Source organism: Lissotriton vulgaris, chromosome 7 (assembly GCF_964263255.1).
Source record: "Lissotriton vulgaris chromosome 7, aLisVul1.2, whole genome shotgun sequence".
Lineage (NCBI taxonomy): Eukaryota > Metazoa > Chordata > Amphibia > Caudata > Salamandridae > Lissotriton > Lissotriton vulgaris.
Genome location: NC_141695.1, coordinates 1223804493 through 1223819194, shown reverse-complemented (window position 1 = coordinate 1223819194; position 14702 = coordinate 1223804493).

Here is a 14702-nt window from a genome sequence, read left to right as displayed (position 1 = left end):
TGGGGGGTGCTACAGAGGGAGTGTGATGTTCGATTCTGCCGCTTCGAATCAATCCGGTATTTGAAAGTGCAAACTACTCACTCGTACGGGTCTGCAGGTGTTGGGGGCCAGCATGGAAATTAAGTGAGCTATTGCCCAGAGTCACATGGTGCTATACTGAGCTGTCGCTAGAGCCGGTGACCATAGTGAGAGCTCTGTGCTGCAACGTCAGATGGTCTGGCCGCTGTGCCACAGCTGTGTGGAGAATACATTTTGGCAAGGGTCCGGAGGTTGCCATTACCTGGCCCTAAAATAGCGTGCCTCAGTTGTCAGTTATAGGGTGGCTTTAAAAAGAGCCCTTGTGTTCATTAGTTGGAGCTACATGTAGGTGCGGATGCACAACTTCAGGTTATTCAGAAAAACTCTCTTTCCTTGATCTGTGAAGTGTACTACATCGCTTCTGTAGATGTCAGTCATAGCACAACGTATGTTATTGTTGTAGATCGACCCCATTCTATGGTTTCTGAGGTATGCAGACACAGCTTTGTTGACATTCTTCCTAGATTTTTCAATCTGTGGACAAAATTGGTTTGACCATTTCCACTTCTGTCTTTGGCATATATTAGAATATACAAAGACAGTTTGAGGCAAAAGTAATATCAACTGTCCAAATGTGCCTAGGTAATTTCCACCACTTTGCAAAATCATGAGGTCAGGGTGTGGAAGATGCAAAGAGGTTTTAACCAAAGGCAGGATTTGTTGCCACTTCAATCCTCTCTGTGCGAACAATTTAATGTTATAATTTTGTAAACCTAGGTCTAAGTCAATACGTCTCTGTTCTGCATACCTCTTGCACCTGAAAACATAGCTATGTTCTACGATCCACACTAGCATTTTGAAGGTATGGCTGGAAGGTATGGAAAGTAGCTCATGCAGTTTCTTCGTAGAGTAAGAGATATGTTTACAGATGGGGAAAAATATTTTTTCCCAACAGAAAACGATAATTGATTGGAAGATAAGAAGCATTGGGTACTAAAAACTAGGGTGCATATTAGTTTCCTAAAAAAGCATGTTTGTCATTGGTTAATAAAGAGCAGTCTAAACGTGGAGTACATACGGTAGGATGAAATGTGCTAAGCTCAACCAGATGCTACTTGCATTTGGAAGGTACATTTGGAACTTAAAACACTGGTAAACTTTTAACCCGCAGGTGCTGTTAAATGTTCGAGAAGATGCTGGAAAAAAACAACCTTACGTTTAAAAAAATTATGAACTTTTAACCTGCCGGTGTCGTAGAATGTTCCAGAAAGTGTGGTGATAAAATAGGTTGAACTTCTGACCTGTATGTGGCGCGGAATATGAAGAAGCTTTTCATATGGAAAAATAAAAAATAACCAATGGAGATAAGTTTTGGAATGTCGATGAAGGAATGAAGTATTCTAATTTGTTCTTTACATGTATTTATATGTGGAGCAACAGAGAAATTGTGCCATTACTGGTTCCATTCTTGATGGAAGCTGTGCATTACATGTACTGTGTGACAAAGAAAGAATTGCATGAGTGTGTGACATTTGAAATCTGCATTCCAACTACAAAGGTGAGGTACAAATGAACAAGGTGTGTTATGTGTTCTGTAGTAGTGATTAGGTATTTGAGGTGATATTTTTAAGTTTGAAAGTATTTTTTATTTCAAAATAATATACTGTTAGTAAAGTGTGGTGTTACATATTGGTTATAAAATATGCATAAAGTTTGACCTGTTCTTAAATAAGTACTTTATATATTTGTAGGAATTTTTCACAAAGAAGAAGTGTAGTTTGTCATCATTAAAAGACTGTATGGTTTTGAAAATGAGGTACAACGTTAATTTGCGTTTGCTAATGAATTTAGACGAGATAAACACAATGTCCCACTTTTGTAAATTATACTTTTTGTGGAACTAGTGGGGGGGGGTTAGAAGATGTATGTGTTATTAAGTTAAAAGCAATAAAACCAAACCAAGAAATGTTATGTGGACAGGTTGTGGTCTAATTTTCAACACTTAGAGGTAGATATGAATATAAGTCAAGTTAGGCTGTTGTACTGTGAGGCCATCTACAGTGTTTGGAGATTACATGGAGAGGAGATGGAGATAGTAAAAGTGATACGGTCCTTTTATATGTACGCATAGTTTGAATCACTTGATCATAGGTTGAGATATAATTTGAACATGGGTTCTGGTTTGCAATTGGGTATAGTTAATAGTTTAGTAGCTTCTGACTAGAGAATAATAAAAAGGTAGATATACTAAAATATATGGTAGTAAAAGTATTAATGATTGTCTGTTCTTATGAAATAGAAGTGGTTGGGGAGTGTTTCTTTAGAAGAGATGTTTTATAAATGTGTGAGAGAAATGTGTGAGAGAAAAAAAAAAGAAATGAAAATGTTTGGTATATTTTCTGTATGACTTTCTTGACATTAGTAAACTGCATGTGATTATAAGTGATACTAATTGTCAGGCTGTGTCCCTGTACTGAATATACATAGGTGTTTAAGTGGTCCAGGTTTTACCAGTGCTCAGCTTCACTATCCCTTTTGAGACACTCGTCAATTTTTTCATTCCATTAAATGTCCTTTATATGCATACAGTTAAGGGACGGTATATCAAAGGTTTGTGAATTACAACTTTGTTTACTCTCCCCATCCCTAGCTATACACTCTACAGAGTGTTTAAATAACTTTAGTAACGTACAGATGCCTAGCTAGTAGAGGTGGTGTAGTGCCACTGGGCCCATTTATAGACCATGCTATGGAATGGTTTATGTTTTACACACCCAATTTGCATATTCCAGCAGACCCTGTTAAAATTAACCCAGTGTATGGGTATAGTGGCGCTACTAGGAAGGGTGGGGGTTTCTGTTTGATTTCGTACGGTTAAGCAAGGGCAGGGGTGGGGGTGGGGGAGGTGGGTATGTTGGTGATTAAAACTCAGACTTTAGTAACGTGCAGATGTTTAGCTACTAAAGTGATGTAGTACCACTGGGACCATTTATAAAGCGCCCTATGGCATGGTATATGTTTTACCCGCAAATTTGCATGTTTTAATGCATTTTGCTGATGAGCATTTCAGGAGACATCTGTTGAAATTAAGCCTCTGTATGGCTATAGTGGCGCTTCCAGGTTTGCGTGGGCTCTTTATTTTATTGCGTAAAGTTAAGCAAGGGCGGGTGTGGAGGTGGTGTAGTGGTACTGGGACAATTTATAAACTGCCTTATGGTAAGGTGTATGTCTTACTTGCAAAATTGCAGGTTTTAATACCTTATGCTGATGAGCGTTCCGGCAGACACTTGTTGAAGTTAAATCTATGTATGGCTATAGTGGTGCTAATGGAAGTGCTGGGGCTCGTTGTTTGATTTAATAAGATTAAGCAAGGGCAGGGGTGGGGGAGGTAGGTATGTTGCTGATTATAACACAGACATTTGTAACGTGCATATGTGTAGCTAGTAAAGGTGATACAATGCCACTGGGTCCATTTATAAAGCACTCTCTGGCCTGCTATATGTTTCGACCAGAAATTTGCATGTTTTAATACCTTTTGTTGCTGAGCATTCCGGCAGACACTTGCTGAATTTAAGTCCCTGTATTACTATAGTGGCTCCACCAGGTTTGCTGGGGCTCTTTCTTTGATTTCGTAAGGTTAAACAAGGATAGGGATGAGGGTGGTATAATGGCAGTGGGCACATTTATGAACCTCTTTATGGAATATGTTTTACTCGCACTTTTGCATGTTTTAATACCTTTTGGTGTTAGTGTTCCAGTAGAAGGCTATGTAAATCGCACAACATTTCTGTGGATACCAAATCTTCGTGCTGATAGATACTCTTGCACTATGGTAGAAGGCTGCCAGCAGTTATGGCAAATTATGAAACTTGGTGCCATTGTAGATTGAAATGGAAGCTTGGACCATTTCTTTGTTACTATGGTGCAGTCAGGGCTTTAAGTGGGAAGAAAAACTGGGGGTGCTGTAAAAGGTGCGGGCAAACCTCTTAAAGTGGTGTGGGCTATCCAAGTAGGGGTGTGGTCCAAATCAAGATAACTAGCAATGTGTGGTGAAGAAAATCCCCTCCAAATATCATACCTTCAGAAAACACACTTTTTAAAGGATTTCCCTTACTCATACAACGAGGCTCACCCAGCATGATGTCTCCACTTCTCAGTAGTGAGCAAAATGAGCATTTCCACATCGATATGCATGCTCTCACTGCAGTCTAAAAAAATAAAAAAATAAAACTGACTACCTTTACGAGGGCCGAAAATAGAGCCCGATAGAGACCCGTTTCGAGGACCCCTGAAAATAACTGCTGTTGCCCAGACCTGGCCCACTTAAAGTCCTGCATCCATCCATTCTGAGCACCACACCATCCAAATATCTTTCAATTCAACCATACATTCCTACCTACATACATACATCTGTCCCTGCACTTATCTCAAGCATCTATCAGCCCACTCGCCTATGGTAAGCACTGTGACATCCATCCAGCCATGTCCCAGAATCAACCTTAAGCATCTATCAGCCCACCCATCTAAGTACTGGTTCATGCATCCATTCATCCTTCCATCCATCCATACATCCATCCGTCTAGCTATCCATTCATCCATCTGGCCATCCATCCACTCGGACCATTATTCAACTATCCGTTCTAATTTTCCTGCAAGCTCTGCCCCGATCATAAATACCGCATATTATACTCATCCACCGAACCTCTTAACGGCCGAAAAGGCTGGCGATAAGCATTGACAGGCAGATGAATCTGATAAAGAACAATAAAGCTTTGAGTTGCTCTTTGTGGACAATAGGTCACCACCCTTCTCTGGTGGTGTTTTAAACAAAGGTTGATCCAGCGAAAGAAATGTAAAGCAGCTTCTCAGTGTAAAACCTTAATTAAGAAACATAACGTTTTGTCCATTTCTATATAGGAGCACTGCTTTAAACTGTCTGTGACTGACAGATACTGAATACCTGTAGTTCTTACATTTGAGAAAGTATACCAGACAGCTAATTTGGGGTGGTGAGAACCTGCACTTCTATATTTCCATGTGAAGCACAGTATAGAAAAATAAAGCTACTATCTTCATATTAAAGAGGGGGTGTGAGAACTAAATGAACCAGACAAAGCATGTGTTTTCATAGTGCTAAAACAAGACACTGTGAAAGGTCAGAGCAGGGTGGTGCTGGAGTTAGCTGCCTGTGGTTGTCTCCAGAGGCGCAACCAGAGCGAAATTTCGGGGAGGCTAATTCTTTCAGCAATAGGCAGGGTGGGAATGTAGTGGCTCTAAAAAGGAGTGAAAAAGAACAAAGCCTCATTTACAAGCAAATGGTCTTTTGAAGACCTGTGAAGTACTCGGGTGCGGCTCTATGTGTGTGCGCTGGGGAAGCTGTCTCAGGGAGTCCGGGACAATGGGCATTGCGTGCCTGGGGGTCTCCCGGCTAATCACCCCACAATGATGTTACTCCTGCGCTGCAAAAAGAGAAGGGAAATCCTGAGAGAAAATGGATCTCTTTAAAGGATTTCCCTTCTCCTACAATGTGACTCACCTGGCATGATGTCTCCACTTCTCAGTAGTGAGCAATGTGCATGCAAAGGACTGCCTATGCAAGGCGCGAAAATAGAGCTCAACAAAGACCTATTTCGAGGCCCCCAAAAATGAGCTGCTTGTGCTAAGACCCCCACAGACCCCCCACTTAAAGCTTTGGGTGCAGTGTTATGTTTACAAAGTTGTAGATACAATTGTTAAGCTAATAATGGTAAATTCTTGTGTGTGCTGTTTGGTTGATAATATCATCCTAAGTACATAGATTACTATTTTTAAAAATACTATCTATAAAGCTGTCTGTTGTGGGTTGCAGAGGGAGTGCTGTGGGGTGGTTGGGTGTGGTGGAGAGGTGAAAAGTATGAGGTAGTGCAGTTACATATAAACTGTAAAGATGTATGTAAATAATTAAATAAATACTTGCTGAATGTTCTATGGCACTACCCGTCATCCTACTGCCCCCCTGCCCTGCTCCATTACGTTGCAGTACTGCCTCCAGACGTCGTCAGTAGAATTTATGTAAATGTATGTTATTATTTTAACACATTGAACAGATGTAAAAAATATTTGAATCTATTTTTTCATTTTCAGAAAAATATTTAGTTTGGATTAAAATTTGAAAATGCCCAGAAGAACTGAAAAAAAACGAAAGAGAAAAAATATATATATATTTAAAAAAAAAAGGAAAGATTTTCAATTAGAAAAAAATTACACAAACAGTTTCTTCTGGTAAAAACACTAGACAATTTCTGAAGAAAAAACATATTATGAACATTTAATGAAAATAACATCACACAAAGCAAAAAGAAGAATTTTTCAAGTAAGGAGAAGAAGAATTCAATTTCAAATACCAGGAAAAGAAAACATGATACAGAAACAGTATCTGTTACCCGGAGACAAAACAATTTCAAGAAAATCGTCAGAGACTTTTTCGATCTACAGTGATTCAGAATTTAATGAAAACATGCTGCAAATATAAAATAAAGGGCTGCAATTTAAACAGAAGCAGTGTATTGAAAGTATAGTCTATACTGCTTTCACTTTATAACAAAAGTTATTCATTGTGATTTTGAAGAGGATCAAAGTGTTGGATAAAACAATGAAAGTGTTGAAGGAGAAAAGTAAAAGAAAAAGACTTGTGAACAGAACCAACTTTTGCAAAATCTTTAGTGGTCATTGGAAACCTATGTCAACTTTGAGCCTTTTTTTAACGAGGAAAGTTACTTCAAGGAAAATAGTTTACTAGTTACAGTTGATACTGGAGGTCATTGCTACGAAGTTCAAGATGGTTGTCCCCTTCCAAAAGAGGAAATGGTCGGTAAAAGTGCAGAAGAGTTAATAGCTGAAAAAGTGCAAGGGAAATGTACACAAGCTCCTGTGTAACAGTGGGGCTGTAGCATTAGTTGCAGTATTCAACAGGAATCTATTGATATAATCCGAAATTTGCTGAGAGAATATACACAGAAAAGTATTACACAGAAGATTAAGTTGTTACAAGGACTAGATCCATGTAATGTTAGAAAATATACTGAGAAGCATGGGCATTATCTAGCTTGTCTTTCAAGAAAAGTGTGTAAAAGTGTTTTTCATCACTTGAGGATGTTAGCAATACACCATTCAGAAATGCGGAAGTATGTAAGGAAACTGTACTATGTAAAAAGTCCTGCATTATGTTTAAGTGAACTGAATACAGGTGTTTTACCTAGTTCTTTATCAGATGTTCAAAAAAAGTGTGATGATATTGAAATGCAATATTTTGTTCAGAAAAGCAGTCCATTGAAAGTAAAAGTTTGACAATTACAGATGTTGAAGGAGATGGGAAAGTGATTAGCACTGATCAGTTTGAAGAAGAAATTGGGAAGTTTAATGTAGTGTGCTCTGAAATACCAAAATATGTTTGTCTTTGTTGTTGACGTACTCATTATAAAAGTCAAACTAGGAATGTTGATTTGTATTTGAAAAGCGAAAAGGAGAACAATGGTAAGTGCGAGGAAATTGCAACTTACTTGTTGGTTGAAGGTCGATTTGAGTTAGGTAGTGATCAACGTATATGTAAATATTGTTAAAACAAATTAGAAGAGAACAAAATGCCTGCTAGAGCAGTACATAATAACTTAGAATTAGTAGCTATTCCGGAGGAACTAGCAGAATTGAATACATAAGGAAAAGGAGGCAGTAGTAATTCTAGTAAATGGTGTACCAACAAAGAGTCGGAAAATATGGCAAGAATTTGTGGATGTTAATAAAGTTTAAAAGGCTACCTTATATCTTATAGAGAACAATATTTATTACAAAACTGTAAATGTGGATGCACAGGTAATAAGTTTAGAAGATGAATCTGAAATTTCCAGAGGTCAAATAGAGAAAGTGGACTAGTCAAGTACTGAAGAGATTTATGAACATTACACAATATGTCCTTTGCATTCAAAAGAAGTAATAGGAAGCAACATTGAGTTATTTAAAATGAAAAAAGTACAGGGTACTCCAATGAGTGTATGGGATAAAAGCTTGAAAGCTCGTTGTTTTCCACAGCTGTTTCCTACTGGACAAAATGGACGATATGCTGACTGACCTGTACGGATTCCAGCTTCAGAATATTGTCCAATAATATTAGTTTCTGAGATCCTAGATTTCGACAGTGCATACCATACATATTTCACCTTTTGTTTGAAAGTGATCTGTCTTCTCTGTTGTATGCAGTGAACCACATACTTAAAAATGGAGTTCATCAATCACTTCTTTCTGTGAAAGAACTTGCGGAAAAAGTTCAAGAAACAGATGAAAATTTAGAAACAGAGTTAATCAATTTTATGGCATGTCAATGTAAACAAATGAGTATTGGTATCGTTGTCATGGAGAAGTCAAGTGTATGTTACGGAACTTAGGTACACCAACATGGTTTGTCACACTTAGATGTGCAGAGTATGCTTGGGAAGATTTGCTTGAGTTTCTAAGAGAAGCTAATTCCAATATAACATTTTTTTAAATAAAGACTCCTCGTGAACTGTGTTTATTGGATCTTGTAAATGTGTGCAGATATTTTAATCATAGGTTTCAAGCTATGATGTCTTTTATCTGCAATGAAAAGAAACCACCTCTTCGAGAAGTTACCTATTTCTTTTGGAGAAGGAGTACCAAGCAAGAGGTGTACCTGATATACATATGCTACTATGGATCAAGGATGAACCTAAATTGGGAACTGATTCTGATGAAACAGTATTGTCTTTCATCGAACATTATGTGACATGTGAGATTCCAAGAGAAGAAGGAAATAGAAGCTTGAGACAGCAAGTTTTATATTTCCAAACTCACCGTTGTACAGAAGAAAGTACAAGTCTAAAGGAAAATTTTACACCAAATGTCGGTTTGGTTTTCTACATTCAGTCATTTGTAAAGGAAGAATACATTCTTTTTTTCTTCTGTAAGGCACACAATAACTTGGAAATCTCCAAAGAATACCTATAACTTAAAAAGAACAGACGTGTCAAAGTATATCAATGACTACAATCCAGTCATTTTAAAAATGTGTAATGCAAACATCGACATCCAGTATGTTGCAGATAAATCAACTGCTGTTGCATGTTATCTTACATCATACATAAGAAAATCAGAAAAAACAGAGATGAAACAAATGTGGGAAGAAATTGCACAAGAGAAAAGCCTTAGCAAAAAATTGTACAGCTTTACTTTGAAAATGCTTTCCCACCGAGAAATTGGATCCTTTTTTTTAATTGAAATCAGAGATATCATACACATCTTTTACATACCATTGACATTCTCTGTAAATTCGTATATGTACACAATTTTCTCCCAAAAATTCCAAATCATATTTCTTCTTTATAGAGACATATCTACTCAATCCCATGCCGCCCCTTTTCTTCCATTCATGTTATAAGTGGTTCCTATATACTCTCGCCTTTCCTCCTGACCCTTACCCCTTTTACATGTATACAAAGCGATTTCTTGTCGGCCAAGCTATAGTAGCCTAAAAAGCCATTGAAAATATGTAGCTGTCTCACTATCCTTCCAACCTGTGGCTATCAATAGGCGTACTATCACCATTGTTACAACAAAAAATCCCGCTCCCTCAAAATTCAATTTAATTGAGCATCAAAACCTAGCAGCATCACCGTTGGATTAATTTTAATCTCTCCATTGAATACCTGAAACCAAACATTTTCAATGCCCTCTTTTAACGGGTTCAGCTTTACACATGAAAAAAACATGTATACTATCCGCTGGGCCCGCCTTAAATATTGGGCAATTATAATGCTGCCTCTTCCCCCACCCAAATAATTTAGCCGGTGTGTAATATAGATTGTATACTGTTTTGTATTGCTGAGCTCTGAGGAAGGCTGCCATAAGTACCTTATTTCCAATCTCTAACACAATATCAATATCTATTTCCCCATCCTCCAGCTTACAAGCCCTCTTAGATTCTATTTTACCTATATTGTCTGATACCTTTGCAATTAGTTCCTGATAAAAATTCTTAATTTTACTCTCTGCGTTTTTCGTTATTTTCAGTATAGGATCATCATTCATATTGATAAGGCCTATAGAGAGCCCTTTTATTCGATTTTGGATATGTAGATATTTAAAGCAGGAGTTTTGATATAGACCAAATTTTTGAACTAATTCTAAAAAAGATTTCCTTTCCGCATTTGAATATAGATCTGCTAATAGTATAACCCCTACCTGTTCCCATTTACTAGCCATTCCATTGTACAATGTAGATGCTAAAAAGTCAGAGTGCCAGAGTGAGGTGTATTTATTATACCTACTAATTTTGCAGTTTTTTACCACTTTATTCCAAATCCTTAGCACCATCTGGATGCATCTATAGCGAGGGTTTTTATATATTGTATCTAGCTGTCATTGTAGTAATCCCATGGCTTCATTACCCGCAGCCAGTTGGTTTATAGTGGGTATTCGAAATTGTTCCACCTCGTCCCTTTGTAGGTGGTATAGTGTCCCAAATTGTTGCAGGGCCATAGCCCAATAGTACAAATGTACATTAGAGGCTCCCCAACCTCTCCGGTCCCTCGGTAGCATCAGGTATTTATAGGCACAACACACCTTTTGATACCCCCAAATAAATCTAGAAAACATTGCCTCAGTTCTATGTATTTTAGTAACTGTGATATCCAAAGTTATTGCCCGAATAAAATACAGAATTTTAGGGAAAATCTTCATTTTGATTACATTTATTCGCTCAATAATTGTGAGGTGAAAATTATTAATACATTTTAGGTCGTTATTTAATATTTGTAGTATTGGATCAATATTAATCGCCCAAAGTTCACAAATGTCTGCTTTTAGTTTGACCCCCAAATACATTGCTGACTTAACTACACGAGGGTCTTTAAAAGAACACTTCACAGAACACATAATTGGCATTTTAGTTTTCTTTAAAAGATACCCAGATTTTTCCCCAAATTCGGCTGCCAAGCTTTCAATTTCTTTAATATCAGTTCGGGGTTCGGCTGTTATAATTTGCAATATCGTCTGCATTTGCTAAGATTTGTGTCTCATAATCACATATTTTGACTGGTTTTATCAACTGATTATGCAAAATCCGGTTAATAAAAGGATCTAAATAATATGCAAACAATATAGTGGAACAGAGGAAGCCTTGATGCATCCCCCTGGCTACCTCTATCCTCCCAGATGTATGGCCCATAATCTGAATCTGGGTATGCAATTTAAAATACATTACCTGGACAGCCTTAACAATTCCTGGAGAAAATCCTCTATCCTCCAAGCTCCTCCATAAATATCGTCAGGCCACTCTATCAAAGGCCTTCTCAACGTCCAGGAGGACCACAGCCATTTCAACCTCATTCACCTCTGCTATATTCAAAATTGAAATAACCCGCCTTGTATGGTCTGTGGTCCCCCTGCCGGGAACAAAACCATATTGCCATGGTGATATAAGAGCAACAATGGTCTTTTGTAATCGAGTGGCCATTACGCTTTAGCATCCGCATTCATAAGCGATATTGGGCAATACGATGATGGTAATTCTGGAGATTTATCTTTTTTCAGAAAGACAACCACATCCGTATCCTGCCACATAATGGGTGGGATCCCTCTATAATGAATATTGTCAAATAAATCTTTGCATAATAGGAAGTATTTGAGGCAATAGTAATCTATAAATATCTAAGGGGATTTTATCAGGACCTGTAGCTTTCCCCAATGCAAGGGATGCCAGTGCCTCCTTAACTTCCTCTATGGTTATTTCACTTTCCAGTCCTAAGGCGACCTCAGGATCTAATAGTGATAGGAGAGGATATTCATCTGTTATTTCGTCATGTACGTCACCTTCCAGTGAGCTTTCTTCTGAGCGATACAGCTTAGTATAAAATTCCTCAAATACCCCAGGTATTTCTTGCGGTCCAGATACTTACTGATATTTTTATCTCTCATTTTGACTATGTTATTTCTAACAGATTTCTGATATGTTTTTAATGCTGAGTCTCCCCGTAGCCTCCCCATATTCGTAAAGCCCCCCACAATACGCTTGAAACATCTGGGCAATTTTATTCTGAAAGTAAGCATTCAAGTCAAGTCAACAAGCTTTATTCGAATTTAGTAGAAAAATTCATAAAAGCATACAGATTAAAAACACAATAAAAACAACGATCGATATAATCATTACGAAGTCACTATCTGTACAAGATAAACAACACTTCATTCTATTATTAATCATTTTTACAGTTCATCGTAAGCAAACCCTAGCAGCTTTATTACAAAGGGGGCAGATATGTAATCCTGGGGTAAAAGTCATGTAATTCCCGTGTTCTGATAGGGCCTTCACCCATTTGTGGCTGCCAACTTTGAAGATGTTGGATGACTCGAGGGTCCCTAAAGTTAACCAAAACCAGGTGTCTCGGGATGTCCTTGGGGATAGAACCCAACCACCCTACCCTCCTAGCATTCAAAATCGTTCCATCGATATTGGGTGGTAGGGGTCTATTCTTTCTCAACCAGAAAGACACCTTGTTTACCAGGTCTGCTGGTCTTTCAATTTTACCATTAGAGAGCTCGGGTACGCCCGAGAGGATGGACACAAAGGGTGCTGCCTCCGGCGGTAGATCTATATGTTTAGCCCTTCTTTGCGTGTGACCATTAATTTGAAACTTCCCCTTTTTTGCCGTAAGTGGTTTAGTATGCCCGTCTCCTTGTGCAAGAGTCTGAGTTAACGGGGGGTTTAATGTGACCAATGTTTTAGATGTTGTGGGGGCAAGGGCATGAGTTTGAATGATATTCCTTTGTACTAGAGGAATTGGGATATCAGAAGTGACTGGGGGCTCAACTTGAATATTTTCATCAATTCTTTTGGTGATTGTTAGGTTTGCCCTGGTGGTTTCCTCTATAGAGCAAAGCTTTTCCCCTATAGCCTCCATTCTTTTTACCAATGGGGAAATTAAAGCCCTGACCAGGAGTTCAATCTGGGCCAGTATTTCAGATGGAATAATGAAAACAGTCGGCTCTGGGTTTGAGCATGCCTCAGAAGAATTCGGGGTGTGATTAATGCCTGAAAGGGGACTTTGGTGCAGTCTTTGTATTTTAGCTAACCTTCCCCTCTGTTTAGGCCCTTTGCGCTTTCTGTTAGAATAGGGTACCTGAACATTTGCTGGTCGTTGTGTGGTATCTGTGGGTGTTAAGGGAGAGGGAGTACAAGAATGGCTTGTGTTTGATTGAAGAGTGGTAATAGTTTGGGGGCTGGTATTTCGCAGAGCACCTGCAGAAGCATTAGTTAAATCATTCACGTGTTCAACATTGATATATCCAGTTTTACAGAGCAGATTTAGTTCATCCAGTAAAGAAAAATGTTTTTGAGTTTGGTCATGTGGCTCCATAGCTGGATGGTTACTGGACGTAGGTTCAATGGAGAGGCTCTTTTCTACTCTTTCAATACCGGACTCGATAACCGCTGTGGTCCTAATTAAGTAGTTGTCCAGTGTCCCTTTCTGTAGCCCCCCCACAGGGAGTTGTTATTCATGCGAAGCCCTTTGTCAGACATAATGTGGGTACCTTTATGGGAATAAAAGTATGACAGGGGTCAAAGCTAACGCACGCATACACCAATAGTCTGACAGCTGGGAGGTAAAAGGATAGTCCAATAGAGGATACCAAGGATAACAGTCACTTATGATGGAATTACTAGTTCATAGAACCGCTCTTTTACCTTGTGTTGAAGGCGTAGGTCGAAAGGGGGGAGGCCCGTCCCGTCCTCCTTGTGCCTCTGAGGGACACAGAGGGCCCGCCCTTTGCCCGGGCTTAGCCCCGGGCGCTGACCCGCGCGCGTTCCTGCGACGCGGGGGCTCGCGCTGTCCTTTAGCGCACCTCCGGGGGCGGGACAGGAAGCGCGCCTTCCAAAGGGCAAGAGGTGTTGGGGGATGTAGTCCCCGGTCTGCCGCCTCGCCGCGTCCGTCCAAAGCGGCAGGCAGCAGGCAGCAGGGAGCCTGGAAAATGCTGCAGCAGGGCAGCGCTGGGGCTGCGAGGGTCCAGCGCCCTGTTGAGATGACCCTCCCAGGTAAGTGAGTCGTCTGGCTGAAGTCCCCCGCTCCCCCGGGGCTCGCGCTGTCCTTAAGCGCACCTCCGGGGGCGGGACAGGAAGCGCGCCTTCCAAAGCGCAAGAGGTGTTGGGGGATGTAGTCCCCGGTCTGCCGCCTCGCCGCGTCCGTCCAAAGCGGCAGGCAGCAGGCAGCAGGGAGCCTGGAAAATGCTGCAGCAGGGCAGCGCTGGGGCTGCGAGGGTCCGGTGCCCTGCTGGGATGACCCTCCCAGGTAAGTGAGTCGTCTGGCCGAAGTCTCCCCGTAGCCTCCCCATATTCGTAAAGCCCCCCACAATACGCCTGAAACATCTGGGCAATTTTATTCTGAAAGTAAGCATTTATTTCTGATTTTGCTATGGTGAGTTTAGCCATTTCTTCAGCTCTTAAACACTCCGGACTCCCCTTGTTTATTATCTGAGTATGTTCTGCCTCTAATTTAGATAGTTTATTAATTAGTGGATCAATTTGCGTTTTACTCTGTTTCTGAATGCGAGCCGCATACCCTCTTACCTGACCTCAAATGGCAGCTTTAAAGGTATTTCAGGCTATCTCACAGGATGCACTATACCTATTGCAGTCAAAACAT